The following is a 16627-nucleotide window of genomic DNA, read 5'->3' as shown; positions in this document are numbered from 1 at the left end:
CGCCGGTCTGCGTCACGGAGACCCCGCCTCCCGCGGCCGACGCGGCGGCGGCCGGAGGTCCCCGAGGATAGTGACAGCGCCCACGTGGGCAGAAGGACTCAGGCTGTGTCCCCGGGAAACGCAGCGGAAGGAAAGCCCAGGTGGAAGTTGGAAAACAGAGTTGACTCAACTTCCATAGCGTGTTAAAAGACAAGCGCAAGACAGGCACCGGTGGCTCACGCCTGTCATCCTAGCTACTCAGGAGGCTGAGATCTGAGGATCGTGGTTCAAAGCCAGCCCGGGCAGGAAAGTCTGTGAGACTCTTATCTCCAATTAAGCACCAAAAAGCTAGAGGTAAAGCCATGGCTCAAGTGGTAGAGTGACAGCCTTGAGCACAAAAGCTAAGGGATAGTGCCAGGCCCTGAGTTCAAGTATGGCTTGACATACTTGACTAGGGCTGGCACAAAAAGAAAAAAAAGTGTACAGTAGGGCTGTGTTCTTCTAGACTTCATTCAGGAGCTGGTGAACAGAGGTGTGGCAAGAAAGAGTAATTTGTGGGGGGGTGGGGGGAGGGGGGGGTTGGGCCTTGGCTTTACAGTCTCATTTTCAAAATTTTTTTCAATCCCTTAGTACGTTCCAAAGGGGAAAATGAAAAATAATGTTTCACATTGATTAAATATGGAAATATATATTTAGACACAGCTAAGTCACACAAAGCATGTTATTAAAACCAACACAAAACATGGACATTGATAATTCTGTGTTTAAAAAAAAAAAAAAAGATTCAGGCTGGCCACAGGGAGGCTCATGTCTGTAATCTCAACTACTCAGGTGGCTGAGATCTAGAGGATCAAGATTTGAGGCCAACTGAATAGAAAAGTCCTTAAAACTATTTCCAATTAATCAGTTTTTTAAAAAGCTGTGCTAGAGGAGTGGCTCAAGTAGTAGAGTGCCAGCAGTAATTGAGGGAGGAGGTGTGCAAAAATGAGCAAAAGTTCAAGTCCTTGAATTCAAATCCCAGTGTGTATACACACACACACACATGTGCACACACACACACACACACACACAGATTCAAAAGACATGGGCATTAGCTGGATATAGTAGGGTACATCTGTAATCTCACTCTGGAAGCTGAGGCAGAAAAATCATGAGGATCAAGGCCAGTCAGAGCTACATTACAAAGCTCTCTGACTTGAGAATCAACTGAAAAAAAAATTAGAAGAAAAAAATTAGACAAATTTAAGAACCTGTAAGAATTACATCAATTTACTGTGTTTTTCTTTCCTTATTACGGTAATACTGGGAAATGATTAAAATATTTATGGCTAGCTTGGTGCTGGTGGCTCACGCCTAAATTCCTTGCTAATTCAGGAGGCTGAGATCTGAGGATTGTGGTTCAAAGCCAGCCCAAGCAGGAAAATCTTATCACCAATTAACCACCAAAAAGCCAGAAGTGGGGTTGTGACTCAAGTTGTAGAGCACCAATTTTGAGCAAAAAAGGCTCAGGGAAAGCCAGGGGCTGATGGCTCATGCCTATAATCCCAGCTACTCAGGAGGCTGAGACTGATCATGGTTCAAAGCCAGCCCAAAGAGGAAAGTCCATGCTGCTCTTTTTTTTTATTTTCTGGTCAGTTGTGGAGCTTGAACTCTGAGCCTGGGCGCTGAACTTTTCAGCTCAAGGCAAGCGCTCTACCACTTGAGCCACAGTGCCATTTCCTGTTTTCTGGTGGTTTACTGGACATAAGAGTCTCACAGAATTTCCTGCCAAGGCTGGCTTTAAACCACAGTCCTCAGATTTCAGTCTCCTGAGTAGCTAGGATTACAGGCATGACCCATCAATGCCCAGCTTCCAGGAGACTCTTATCTTCAGTTAATCTCCAGAAAACCAGAAGTGGCACTTCGGCTCAAAGTGATAGAGCGCTACCCTTGAGCAAAAGAGCTCAAGGACAGTGCCCAGGGCCCAAGTTCAAGCCCCACAACAGGGGGGAAAAAAGTGCAGGTGTCCCTGAGTTCAAGCCCTAGGACTGGTACAAAGAAGGAAAAAAAAGAGTATGTGTGTATACATATATATATATATATATATATATATATATATATATATATATATGTTTTTAGGCTTAGTCATATATATATATATGACTAAGAAGTATAACGGAACCAGGTGTAATGGTATATGTTTACAATTCTTGCTACTTGAGAGGCAGAGATTGGAAGGATGGAGGTTTAAGGCTAGCCTAGGAAAGAAGTTAATGATAGCTTCTATCTCAACCAAAAAAGACGGACTTTGGTAGTACACATCTGTCATCCCAACTCCTTCCTGTCCTACCTATGGAAAGGAGAGGTAAGAGGATCACAGTCCAGGCTGGCCCAGACAAAAAGTCTAGACTCAAAAATTAACTAAAGCTAGAAGCTGTGGGTTTATGCTTATAATCCTAGCTACTCAGGAGGCTGAGATCTGCAAAACACAGTTCAAAGCCAGCCCAGGCAGACAAATGCTAGAGACCCATCTCTAATTAACCAGCAAAAATCCAGAGATAGAGATGTGGCTCAAGTGGTAAAGTACCAGTCTAGTGTAAAAAAGCCAAGCAAAAGCATAAGATCCTGAATTCACAGGCTCAGCTACAGTACAGGCACAAAAGTCAAATAAAGATAGTTATTGGTTAGTCCTATTCTTCCTGGAGCCCAAAGTGATTGTAAAGCAACTGTAGCAGTGAATACATCAGAGAACATAGATACAAGGTGAAATGAGCTGTATCAACATTTAATTACTTCACAAGGCCCAGCAAAAGCATCTTTGAGGTTGCCTCTTAAACACTGAGTCCACCAAGAAAGAAGGAGAACCAAATCTACAAAAATTTATCGAAGAAGGGCTGGGAAGGTGGCTCAGTGGTAGAGCGCTTGCCTTGCATGCATGAGACACTGGGTTCGATTCCTCAGCACCACATAAGCAAAAAGTAAAAAGCCGGAAGTGGCGCTGTGGCTCAAGTGGTAGAGCGCTAGCCTTGAGCTGAAGAGCTGAGGGACAGCGCCCAGAGTTCAGGCCCCACAACCGGACCCCAAAAAAAAAATTTATCGAAGAGAGATAAACAGAGCTCCCACTAGACAAGTGGAACTTTGGGTGGGAGGACTGTAAAGAGGTTAATAAGACGTCTTCAGGAGAGAGCTACATGACTCCTGAGATCTCTGGAGAGCCCAAGGACCATATTAGTCTTCAGACCCAATTATAGATTCCTTGCAGCTTGCACACATAATATAGCCTCTCTGACTTGCTGCCTATTTCAGAGTACATTTCTGGAGTCCAATCAATCTATTGTTCAGACGCAAGTCTTCCCAGGGCAGTAGGCCAGGATGTGATGCCCAAGAACCTCCATGGGGGACTGCTCAAAGCCATAGTGAGGAATGTAGAACCTCTATAGAAGGGAGTCTTTTCCTGCAATGCCTACACAGGCTCTTCCTTTTTTTTTTTCTTTTTCCCCACCTATGTATGCAGGTACTGAGGCCTGAACTGGAACTCTAGTTCAGCTTTTTCTCTCACTATGCTGGCACTCTACCATTTGAGCTGCACCTCCAGTTCTGACTTTTTGCTGGTTAATTGTAGATAAGAGTCTGTCAGATTTGGCCAGGAACCAGTTATTCACACATATAATCCTAGCTACTTAGTAGTGTGAGAAAAGCCATATTTTCTATTTGTAAGCCACTTACTTTCTATCAATCCTGTGAGAATTATTTTTCTGAAAAGTCCCTGCTTTGGCCAGGTGGCTTGGCTCTGGTTAAATTTTAGTTACACCCTGTTCCTGATAAGACATCCTGTTTCTGTTAAAATTATGCCATATACTGTTTTTTTAAATTGCCCTCTTTAAACAAGCCAATGATGAGCAGATTGTCAACCTGAGCTTGGCCAATCCAAGCAGAGGGTCAGGGCCCCCTGTGTCGGGGATAAAAAAGGGAGCAGCTTACCAGCTTTGCTTGCTTGCTTGTCAATTTTGGCCAATGACACACCCTTCAGTAGAAGTAAACTTTGCCTTCCTAAGTTCTCTTAGAGTTAGTATCCTTTTTCCTATTTGGTACCAACATTCCAAGGCATATCTTACCATAGGCAGAGTCTGAGGTTGTTTGTCAGCCCTGGAAGACAAACCCAAACTTATCTCTGATTAACCAGCAAAAAGCCAGAAATGGAGGTGTGACTCAAACTATGAAACATTATCCTGGAGCAGCCAAGAAAGAGCAAAAGGTTTTGAATTCAAGCACAGTACCAGTACACACACACACACACACACACACACACACACACACACACACACACACACAGAGTATTGGATTTATCTGACCAGGCTGACTTCCAACTGTGACCCTCAGATCTTAGCCTCCTGAATATTTAGGAGCATAGCTCTTTTTTCTGCTCTCAGCAGAAAAAAAGTGGACCCAAATACACAGCTGCAGCATCTGGCTCTCCAATGTGCTGGAGAGCTATCAGGCTATTCCACATAACTGTCCCTTTCCTCTGAATCCTCAACAACCTCATCCACAACATGGACATATACATCTTCCTACATGTGGTGGTGGTGGTGGTGGTGGTGGTGGTTGTGGTGGTGGTAGTTAATTGGAGACAAGAGTCTCAAGAGTCTAGCACTGGTGACTCACACTACTCAGGAGGCTGAGATCTGAGGATTAATGTTCAAAACCGACCTGGCAGGAAAGTCCTTGAGACTCTTTTTCTTTGTGCCAGTCTTGGGGCTTCAACTTGGGACCTGGGCTCTGTCCCTGGGCTTCTTTTACTCAAGACTAGCACTCTACCACTTGAGCCCACAGTGCCACTTCTGGCTTTTTCTCTTAATGTGGTACTGGGGAATTAAGCCCAGGGTGTCATGCATACTGAGCCACTAAGCCATGTACCACTAAGCCACATTTCTAGTCCTTAAGACTCTTATCTCCAAGTAGCCACCAGAACTCCAGAAGTGATGCTGTGGCTCAAAGTAGTAGAGCACTAGCTTTGTGCAAAAGAGCTCAGGGAGAGTGACCAGGCCTTGAGATCAATCCCCATAACCAACAAAAAGAAGAAGAAAGAGAAGGAGGAGGAGGAGGAAGAAGAGTAGGAGGAGGAAGAGGAGGAAGAAGAGGAAAAAGAAGAAGAAGGAGGAGGAGGAGGAGGAGGAGAAGGGGAGGAGGAGGAGGGGAGGAGGAGGAGGGGAGGAGGAGGAGGAGAGGAAGAGGAGGAGGAGGAAGAAGAGGAAGAGGAAGAAGAAAGGAGAGGAAGAAGAAGAAGAAGAAGAAGAGGAAGAGGAAGAAGAAGAAGAGGAGGAGGAGGAGGAGGAGGAGGAAGGGGAGGAGAGGAAGGAGGGGGAGGAGGAGCAGGAGGAGGAGGAGGGGGCTGGGAAGGTGGCTAAGTGGTAGAGCGCTCGCCTTGCATGCTTGAGGCCCTGGGTTCGATTCCTCAGCACCATATAAGCAGGGGGAAAAAGCCGGAAGTGGCGCTGTGGCTCAAGTGGTAGAGTGCTAGCCTTGAGCTGTAGAGCTGAGGGACAGCACCCAGGCCCAGAGTTCAGGCCCCACGACCGGACCCCCCCAAAAAAAAGGAGGAGGAGGAGGAGGAAGAAGAAGAAGAAGAAGGGAGGAGGAGGAGGAGGAAAAGGAGGAGAGGAGGAGGAGGAGGAAGAAGAAGAAGGGGGAGGAGGAGGAGGAGGAGGAGGAAGAGGAAGAAGAAGAGGAAGAAGAAGAGGAAGAAGAAGAGGAAGAAGAAGAAGAAGAAGAAGAAGAAGAAGAAGAAGAAGAAGAAGAAGAAGAAGAAGAAGAAGAAGAAGAAGAAGAAGAAGAAGAAGAAGAAGAAGAAGAAGGGAGAAGGAGGAGGAAGAAGAAGAAGAAGAGAAAGAATGGAGAAGGAGGAGGAAGAAGAAGAAGAGAAAGAAGAGAGGAGGAGGGGAGGAGGAGGAGGAGCAGGAGCAGGAGGAGAAGGAGGAGGAGGAGGAGGAGGAGGAGGAAGTTGTCTTCAGACTTTCCTGCCTGAGCTGGCTTGAAACTGCAATCATCAGATTTCAGCCCCATGAATAGCTAGATGAGCCACCAGCACCTGTGTTTTATTTTTTTTTAACTTAAAGCATAGTGCTTATGGGCCTCCTTGCTTAGCTAGTCATGCCTCCAGTCCAGCTTTTTGATGGTTATTTTGGAGACAGAATTTCAAGGACTTTTCTGCCTAGGTTGGCATCAAGTCACAATCTTCTGGGACTCAGCCTTGATAGTTGGTAGAATTACAGGTGTGAGCCACCAGAGTTGGCAGATTTCTTGTTGTTTTTTTTTTTTATATCATTAATTTATGCTATTGATGCCAAATGGTGAGAACTGAGTTTGTGTCCTGAGATAGTCAAAGAATGAAGGTCTTGGACAAGTAAGCAGCAAGCAGAAAGTTTTGTTGAAAGTAGGAGAAAGAACTCCCTCACATGAGGGACTCAGAAAGACAGCTATGGAAATAGTTTCACTTAGAAGTTTTTACATGTGGGAATATTTAGAGGGCCCTCAAAAACAGATTTTAGAAAAATCCGGGCACCAGTGGCTCATGTCTGTAATCCTAGCTACACAGGAGGCTGAAATCTAAGGACTGTGGTTTCAAGCCAATTGGGGCAGGAAAGTCTATGAGATTTTTTTTAACCTTCATGAAGCTTCTTTCTTCTTCTTCTTTTATTGTAAAGGTGATATACAGAGGGGTTATATATGTCAAGCATTGAATACATTTCTTTTTGAACAGTGTCACCCCCTCGCTCATTTTTTCCCAATTTTCCCCCTCCTGACCCTCCTTCCCCCAAGTTGTGTAGTTCATTTCCAACATAGAATTCAGTGAATATCACTGCTGAATTAGTTCACCCTTTGTCCCACATTTCTGTGATTCCCCTTCCCCTTCTCAAAACAGATAAAACAGAAATCAAAAACAGAAAAGGGGGGGAGGAGGGGAAACAAGGGAGGAATGCAAAAAGTAATGTAAAAAAGCCTCTTGTTTTCATTTCTTTTTTTTTTCTTTCTTTCTTTCTTTTTTTTTTTTTTTTGGTCATGGGGCCTGAATTCTGGGCCTGGGCATTGTCCCTGAGCTCTTCAGCTCAAGGCTAGTGTTCTACCCCTTGAGCCACAGTGCCACTTCCAGCTTTTTCTGCTTATTTGGTGCTGAGGAATCAAATCCAGGGCCTCATGCATGCAAGGCAAACACTCTACCACTGAGTCACCTTCCCAGACCCTTGTTTCCATTTCTTGGAGTTCATTTCAATAAGCATCATTATGATGCTTATGCACATATTATTATATGCACATAGCTATTGAGCCCTTGTGATCCTCTCCTAAGAATATCCTCCTTTGGTCTCACTGTGTGAATGTTTTATGGTCCTGTTTAATTTATCATGTTCAGATTTTTTGTCTTTTTTTTGTAATTTTTTGTCTTTTACTCTCTGTTGGGTTTTGTCTTTTACTATCTGTTGGGTTTTGTCTTTTATTATCTGTTGGGTTTATATATATATATGTATATATATGTGTGTGTGTATATGTAGAGAGAGAGGGGGGCACATTCTAATTATTATAAATGAGGAAAACCATGGAGACTATGTTTCTTTGGGTCTAGCTTACTTCACTTAATGAGCTTTAAGTTTTTCTTTTTTCTTTTTTTTTTTTTTTTTGAGAATTTAAGAGTTTTATCACCAATCACAGAAAGCTAAGCAAATGAAAATAGGACAATTAGCCCCACAACTGTGGGTGTGCACGTTGTATGTACCTATGCACACACACAGTCTCAGGGCTTGAACTTAGGGCTTGAATTGTTTGTTTCCCCTCAAGTCTAGTGTTCTACCACTTGAGCCACAGCTCCACTTCTGGCAGGGCTTTTTGATTTGTTTTGTTTTTTTGGTAGTTAATTGGAGGTAACAGTTTCATGCACTTTCTTTCTGGGTTTGGCTTCAAACTCCAATCCTCAGATCTCAGCCTCCTGAGTGGCTGGGATTACAGGTGTGAGCCACTTAGTACCCAGCCGCGTGCTCGACGCCGGTGTTTCCCCGCTCCTTCCCCCGGCACGGAGACCCCGGGCATCTTCCTGTAAGTTTTTCTATTTCCTTATTAGTGGGGCAATGTCATTCTTTATGATGGAAGCATAGGATTCCATTGTATATATATACCACAATTTCTTGATCCATTCATCTACTAAAGGGCATCTGGGTTGGTTCCATATCTTGGCTATGGTGAGTAATGCTGCAATAAATATGGTTATGCTGGTAGCTTTATTGTGGCTTTGTTTGTGATCATTTGGGTAAATGCATATGAATGAGGTTGCTGGGTCATAGGGGAGCTCTATGTTTAGTCTTTTGAGGAACCTCAATGCTGCTTTCCAGAGTGGCCAAACAAGCTTACACTCCCACCAACAGTGTAATAGCGTGTTCCCTTTGGCCACATCACTGCCAGCATTTCTTATTGTTAGTTTTCTTGATAATGGCCATTCTAACTGAGGTGAGGAGGATTTTGATTTGCATTTCTTTTATGGCCAAAGATGTTGAACATCTCTTTATGTGTCTCCTGGTCCATGAGACTTTTATCTCCAATTAACTACCAAAAGAGGTAGAAGTAGAGATGTGGCTCAAATGGTAGAGCTCTAGTCTTAAGGGAAAAAGCTCAGTGCCTAGGCCCTGAGTTCAAGCATCAGGACTGGCACAAAACAAAAACAAAATCGAAATACAGTTCTTAGACTGGTGAGTTCTTTCTTTCCATATAGGATCATGGAAACAAGGACTCAGTGTCATGTCCTCCCATTTTTGTCCTTTTGTGTTTGTTCAACAAGTCTTTCTACTTCCTTTTGCCTTCTGTCTCCATTAAGTTGCTATGTGGGTTTTATTAGCTTAACCTGCCCCCTGCAAGTTGTGTAAGTCCTTAACTCCCTGACTGTCTGCTTTCTCCAGCTATCATCCCCTGCTCCCAAATCTGAAAAGATATCCTTGACTTCTGTTAGGAACTTGGCAATGACAGCTCTAACTACTTCCTGTAGATTTAGAGGCATCAGTGGGATGACATTCTAAGGTCCTCTGCAAGGAACTATCTAGATGGCCTCTTTGGACATCAGGTTGCAAGTTCATGTGAGTTTTCATTTCTATTACCATCTGAAGCTTAATAGATTCTAAGAGAATTGACAAGAAATTGAGAATTGACAAGAGCATTTAAATAAAAGGAGCAAGAAGGCAGTTAGTGGGCCTAAAAAGAACAAAAACCACATAGGAAAGAAAGGAGAATGTACTGTAGAGCCAGCTAACCTGCACTCCCAACTTGTTCTTTTAGATGATCCATTATGCAGATGTTATTCTTGTTTGATAGAAATAATGGTGAAAAGAAAGATAAAAGTGCAAGTTTCGGGTCCAGTTGCAATGCAGACTGGCATGGGCATTAGGTAGCTAGTCATGAATATGAACTATTTTTCTTAACTTTTTTTTTCTGGTCAGTGGTGGGGCTTGAACTCTTGGGCCTGGGCATTGTCCCTCAGCTTAAGGTGACCACTCTACCACTTGAGCCATAGCACCACTTCTGGTTTTCTCATTGGGCATAAGAGTCTCACGGTCTTGGGGCTGGGAAGGTGGCTCAGTGGTAGAGCGCTTGCCTTGCATGCCTGAGGCCCTGGGTTTGATTCCTCAGCACCACATAAGAAAAAAGCCGGAAGTGGCACTGTGGCTCAAGTGGTAGAGTGCTAGCCTTGCGCTGAAGAGCTGAGGGACAGCGCCCAGGCCCAGAAAAGAAAAGATAAGAGTCTCACAGTCTTTCCTGCCCATGCTGGCTTTGAACCATGATCATCAGATCTCAGCCTCCTGAGTAGCTAGGATTACAGGCCACTGGCCCACGGCTATTTTTCTTAACTTGAAATCTGATATCATCTCCTCTTACCCGAACAGTTTTTCCAACTGTCTCTGTATAGTCCCTTGTGGCTAGAATAAGCTTTGTCCCAGAAGGCATTCATCATTGATGGGACGAGTTGTTCCAGGTTTTTTTTCTTCTTCTTCTTCTTGTTAGAATGAGATATTTCAGTTGGTCTGATCCCACAGGTTAGGTGGAAGTTTGTGCTAATAAGATCCTTTTGCCCAAATTTAAGCAATGAAGAGATACATAGAAATAGTTACTAAGCAGGGCTTACCTAGAATCCATTACATTTAAAAAGCTAACTCAGGGCTGGGAAGGTGGCTCAGTGGCAGAGTGCTTGCCTTGCATGCATGAGGCCCTGGGTTTGATTCCTCAGCACCACACAAGCAGAAAAAGTGGGAAGTGCTGCTGTGGCTCAAGTGGTAGAGCGCTATCCTTGAGCTGAAGAGCTGATGGACAATACCTAGACCCAGAGTTCAGGCCCCTTGACAAAAAAAAAAAGCTAACTCAGTTTGACCTTTAAATACTGAGAGCCATTCTTTGTGAACCTGACTGCAAATGCCCCAGAGGAGGATCAAATCTGCAATGACAAAAGGCTTAAAATATCTGTAGTAATTATTTTTAAACCGGTAGCAGTTGATTAAACAACTTAGTTGTTTTCTAGGTATGCAGCATTTTAGGATACTAATTAAACTTGGTAGAATTATTGGGACCCCTAAGCTTACCTCATTACAATTAGAGACATGTACTGGGCTAGTATCACTAACAAGTACATCTGTTTGGTATAATGTGTTTCTCAGCTTTGTATCCTAGAAGGCTTACAGATAACATCAAGCATATAAAGTAGCTAGCAACAACTAGTATTATAGCTCTACATACCCAGTCCCAATTATAAGGACAGTGACATAAACAGATATTCAAATGAATTTTTACTTAATCTTTTTTTTTTTTTGGTCCGGTCGTGGGTCCTGAACTCTGGGCCTGGGTGCTGTCCCTCAGCTCTTCAGCTCAAGGCTAGCACTCTACCACTTGAGCCACAGTGCCACTTCTGGCTTTTTCCTTCTTTTTTGCTTATATGGTGCTGAGGAATCAAACCCAGGGCCTTATGCATGCAAGGCAAGAGCTCCACCACTGAGCCACTTCTCAGCCCCTTTTACTTAATCTTAATTAATTCTTTTTTCCTTTTTTATGTGTGTGTGTGTGTGTGTGTGTGTGTGTGTGTGTGTGTGTGTGTGTGTGTGTGTGTGTATGCCAGTCCTGGGAATGGACTCAGGGTCTGCGCACTGTCTTAGAGCTCTTTTTTGTTCAAGGCCAGGGCTTTCACTTGAGCCACATCTTCACTTCTAGCTTTAGTGGTTAATTGGAGATAAGAGTCTCACAGACTTTCCTGCCTGGCTGGCTTTGAACTGCAATTCTCAGACCTCAGCCTTCTGAGTAGCTAGGATTACAGGTGTGAGCCACTGGCACCTGGCAAGACTCAGTTCCTTAAGTAGTTAAAAGCTTGACAACCCAATAATCATAAATAGTTACTTTGACAAATATTTCTTCTTTTTTTTTTTTTGGTGGGTCGTGGGGCTTGAACTCTGGGCCTGGGCACTGTCCCTCAGCTCTTCAGCTCAAGGTGAGTGCTCTACCACTTGAGCTATAGCACCACTTCCGGTTTTCTGGTGGTTTATTGGAGATAGGAGTCTCACAGACTTTCCTGCCTGGCTGGCTTTGAACCGCGATCCTCAGATCTCAGCCTCCTGAGTAGCTAGGATTACAGGCGTGAGCCACCAGTGCCCGGCTGACAAATATTTCTTTAAGCCATTTTTTTGCAAATCTTGTAAGAACAGAAATGTTACTAAAAACAATACCCTTAAGATAACTAAATTGTTATAGGCAGAGAATTGGTTGTTAGTTTTATGCCAGTTATCTTGATCTTAAAAAAAAAAACCTTTTAGATAAGCTTTTAAATTATAGCACCCATATTATGTACAAACTGTTTTATATGTTTTATGTTTTATATAATCTGAAGACATACACAGAACCTGTTACTTTCTTGAACATTTTCAGGTTTATCTTAATTCTTCTTTTTCTATTTTTCTATTTTTGAATTATGAGTTAGGACAAACTTTACTCTTCAAGAATCCTTTTTCATCCAAAACTATTCTCTTGCCTTTAGCTTTCTTTTTCAAAAACATAGTCTCCTACCTTTCTGTATCTTTCTACTTGCTGATTTCTTTTTACCCCTTCTTTTAAATTTCTATTTTGAAATAACTTTTTTTTTTTTTTTTGCCAGTCATGGGGCCTGAACTCTGGGCCTGGGCATTGTCTGTCAGCTCTTCAGTTCAAGGCTAGCGCTCTACCACTTGAGCCACAGCACCACTTCCATCTTTTTCTGCTTATGTGGTGCTAAGGAACTGAACCCAGGGCCTCATGTATGCAAGGCAAGAACTCTACCATTGAGCCACTTTCCCAGCCCTGAAATAACTTTTATAAAACATTTGAACTCATTTGGTTTTTTTTTTTTTATTTTGGTGGATAGATAACCTGCTGTTTGTAGACAGCACACTATGATTTGGTTATAGAACCCTCAAAAGAAAGTGAAATGTAAAATGAAGAGCCACTGTCATGATCTTACGCATCCTTTGCTAGTAAATCCTGTAGATCTCTTGAATATGAGACCTAGAAGTGTGATGTGAATTCATTTCCAGTAATGGCTGAAGAATGAAGGTCTAAGACAATAAACAATCAGTAAGCAGAAAGTTATATGGAAAATGAGAGATTGTAGTGAATATTAAGAAATACTGACATAGTATGTTATTGAATACTGACATAGTGTGTTATTGAATACTGATATGGTAGGTTATTGAATAGGAATATGTTGAATGCATGCGTGCTGTGAAATAGTATGAAATGTTAAGCTGTAAAATTACGAGTTAGTTAGGAGTTAGAACTATGGAATGGGTAGATAAGAACACACCCAGGGAGCCTGTGGAGCCGTCACCAAGGCAACCAGCCCTCATCAATACTCAGACTCAGCCAGAGGCAAGTCAGCTCCGCCCTCATCTGTAACCAGACCTGACCAGAAGCAAAGCTGTCACCAAGACAACCCGGGTAATCAGACATAGCCAGAAATGAAGGGCCAGCCTAAACCATATAAGAGCCCAGGGTAGCAGAGACCCAGAGAGACAACCTTCTCGTTCACGTCGGACTGACTCTCCACTGGAGCCTGCCCAGAGAGGTGGCCGCTTCTCCCTCCAGCGACTCTGAGCAGCCCGGAGGACGCCCTCCGGGTGGACTCCCTTCGACCTCTGAACCAAGTGGACCAAGTGACATGACACATAACACGTGAGCTCCCTGGGTGTTGGGCAGGCTTAGTAGAATTAGACCTCGGAGTTAGTCATTGGTATGGATGGTATTTGAAGCGCTTAAATAAACTAAGTGAAACTATTAAGTCTAAGCGTGTTGCCACTGATATGCAAACTCATTACTCAATGTTTCTAGAACCAGGAACCAAAATAAACCTCTGGGACTAATGACCTGGTCTCAACTGGGCATGGTGACTCACACCTGTAATACTAAGAGTAGGGAAACTATTCTAGGAGAATCATGATTTTTGTGTGATGTGCCAGTTCAAGGGCTTGAACGCAAGGCCTGGATGCTGTCCATGAGTGTTTTTGCTCAAGGATAGCACTGTGCCACTTGAGCCACAGCTCCATTTTAAAAATTTTTTTTTTTTAATTTATTGGAGAAAAGAGTCTTATGTACTTCCCTGCTCTGGCTGGCTTTGAATCATGATAGTCAGATCTCAGCCTCCAGAGTAGCTAGGATTGATTACAGGCATGAGCCACCAGCACCCAGCAGGAAGAGGGTCATGGTTTTAAGGTCAGCTTGCACTATAGGGTGTGATTCTGTTCCTCTTATCCACCTTCTTACTGCTAACTCCATTTTTGAGGCAGTGACCATTGGTTGCTTGTTTAAACTGAAAGGTTAAACCTAAGATAAGCAAATCCTGTGAGCAAACCTAGACCACCAATTATCTCAGCTAGCAGAGCAACAGGTGGTGGGAATCCAAACACCTGGTTGTTTGCCTTTATAAGCCCTGTAAATCTTTAGCTCTGGGTTCCCCTCCTAGGCTCAGCTATGTTGGAGTGTAGGACGAGGCCCGAGCTGCAGCGTGTCTAAATAAAACCTTGCTTTTGCATTTCGGAACATCTGACTCTCTGTAGTGGTCTTGGTGGGGGTCCTGTGACTTAGGTACTACAACTGCCTCCCACTCCCTTTGAAAATCAATTACCCGGGCTGGGAAGGTGGCTCAGTGGTAGAGTGCTTGCCTTGCATGCATGAGGCCCTGGGTTCGATTCCTCAGCACCACATAAGCAAAAAGAAAAAAGCCGGAAGTGGCGCTGTGGCTCAAGTGGTAGAGTGCTAGCCTTGAGCTGAAGAGCTGAGGGATAGTGCCCAGTCCCAGAGTTCAGGCCCCACGACTGGACCCCCCCCCCCCAAAAAGAAAGAAGATGAAAATCAATTACCCAGTCTTAGGAATTGAGTTACTGCAACACAGTAAATATACTAAGACACACTACCCAAATGATCAATGTAAAAGGTGACTAGTAAAGGAATAAATTAACATGTGCCTCCTGATAGGGTGCAGAAGACACAGCATTACCTCATTGTGTTTCTGCCAAGATTGTACCAAGAATGTGCCTCACAGAGATAAACTCAAATGGAAGAGCACTTAACACAAAAAGTGGCTCAAACTATTACACACAAAAAAGCCAATATCAAGGACTTCTTATGTATCGTTTAACTTCTACTATAGCTTTCAAGGAATATATGATGCTTTCTTTTTGTTCCCATGTGTTTCTGATTTATGCACATTTTCTCTTTCACTATCATGTTCCTCACATTACATTCCACTCCTTGACTTGTAAGAAAAAAATTCAAGGTTATAAAAATGATTACAGGTTTCTTCCATGTTGAGAAGACTGAAGATTTAGACGTTAGAACTAAATGCATCTTTTGATACTGCATGAGATTTTTTTTTTTTTTTGTCGTTCCTTGAACTCAGGGACTGTGTGCTATCCCTGAGCTCTTTTGCTCAAGGCTAGTGTTCTACCACTTAGAGCCACAGCACCACTTCTGGGTTTTTGAGTGGTTAATTGGAGATAAGATTCTCATGGTGGGGCTGGGAAGGTGGCTCAGTGGTAGAGCGCTTGCCTTGCATGCCTGAGGCCCTGGGTTCGATTCCTCAGCACCACATAAGCAAAAAGAAAAAAGCTGGAAGTGGCGCTGTGGCTCAAGTGGTAGAGCCCTAGCCTTGAGCTGAAGAGCTGAGGGACAGTGCCCAGGCCCAGAGTTCAGGCCCATGACCTACCCCCCCCCCCAAAAAAAAAGGTTAAAGAAGCTGCAGCATTCAGAGGGCTGTGTGGAGGCACAAGTCAAGAGCTGGCATAGAAGCAAGGATATCTCTATAGGGGATCAGGTAAGTTCTGTACAGAACAGGCACAGATTTGTCTGTGTTCTGGGTGGCATGCCATCAGCTTTAAAGTGGGTTGCAGTGGGTAGGAAAAACTGCACTTTAGCTGTAGTCTAGGGACAAAGTAGAGGTTCTTAACAATTTTTCTGGACAAGGCTCCTGACCTGGTGATGGGATCTGTGGACCGGCCTTGTCTCAGTCTTGGGGTATTCTTCCTTTTGTAGTTCCAGATGAGGAATTTACATATAGTATGACTGGTAAGTTCATGTGTCTAGGGTTTCTGATTGACTTGCATATGCTAATTATTTATTGGTACAAACAAATGGTCAGTTTGTGCATCGTGTTAGCCTGAGAATTGTTTGCGTATATGAATATGATGTAGAATCATTGTCTGGGCACTTATACTCAAAATAGAGTAGCTTAGGTCAAAACTATTGTTTTACAAAATGGAATAAATAAGGCTAACCACAGCCTTAATGCTGGTGTTCTCTACAGCAGAGTAACCCCAAACAGGCACAGCATGTCTGTTTTCAATATTTATTCTTGAAGCTAGGCACCAACAGCTCATACGTGTAACCTAGCTACTAAGGAGTCTGAGATTTGAGGATCATGGTTCAAAACAGCCTGGGCAGTAAAGCCTGTGAGATTCTTGTTTCCAATTATTCAGCAAAAAAAGGTGGAAGTGGAGTTGCAGATTAAGTGGTAGAGCACTTAGCCTTGAGCACAAAAGCTCAGGCACAGCACCGAGGCCCAGAGTTCAAGGTCCAAGACTGGCGCGCGGGGGCGTGCGCGCGCGCACGCGCGCGCACACACACACAGACACACAGACACACAGACACACACAATTTATTCTTGAAGCTTTTGTAAAAATCTAAAATAATTCCTTTTTGTTTTTTTGGTTCCAGTCATGGGGCCTGAACTCTGGGCCTGGGCACTGTCTCTCAGCTCTTCAGCTCAAGGCTAGGGCTCTACCACTTGAGCCACAGTGCCACTTCCGGCTTTTTTCTTTTTGCTTATGTGGTGCTGAGGAATCGAACCCAGGGCTTCATGCATGCAAGGCAAGCGCTCTACCACTGAGCCATCTTCGCAGCCCCAAACGTTAAGGTTTTTTTTTTTTTTTTTTTTTTTTTTGCCATTCCTGGGGCTTGAACTCAGGGCCTAGACACTGTCCTTGAGCTTCTTTTGCTCACTTGAGCCACAGTGCCACTTCAGGCTTTTTTTTTTTTTTTTGTTTATGTGGTACTGAGGAATCGAAACCAGGGCTTCGTGCATGCTAGGCAAGCACTCTACCCACTAAGCCACATTCCCAACCCCTCTAAAATA

The sequence above is a fragment of the Dipodomys spectabilis genome, unplaced genomic scaffold (assembly GCF_019054845.1).
Source record: "Dipodomys spectabilis isolate Male_0828 unplaced genomic scaffold, ASM1905484v1 ptg000096l, whole genome shotgun sequence".
Classification (NCBI taxonomy): Eukaryota; Metazoa; Chordata; class Mammalia; order Rodentia; family Heteromyidae; genus Dipodomys; species Dipodomys spectabilis.
This window is presented reverse-complemented; position numbering follows the sequence as displayed.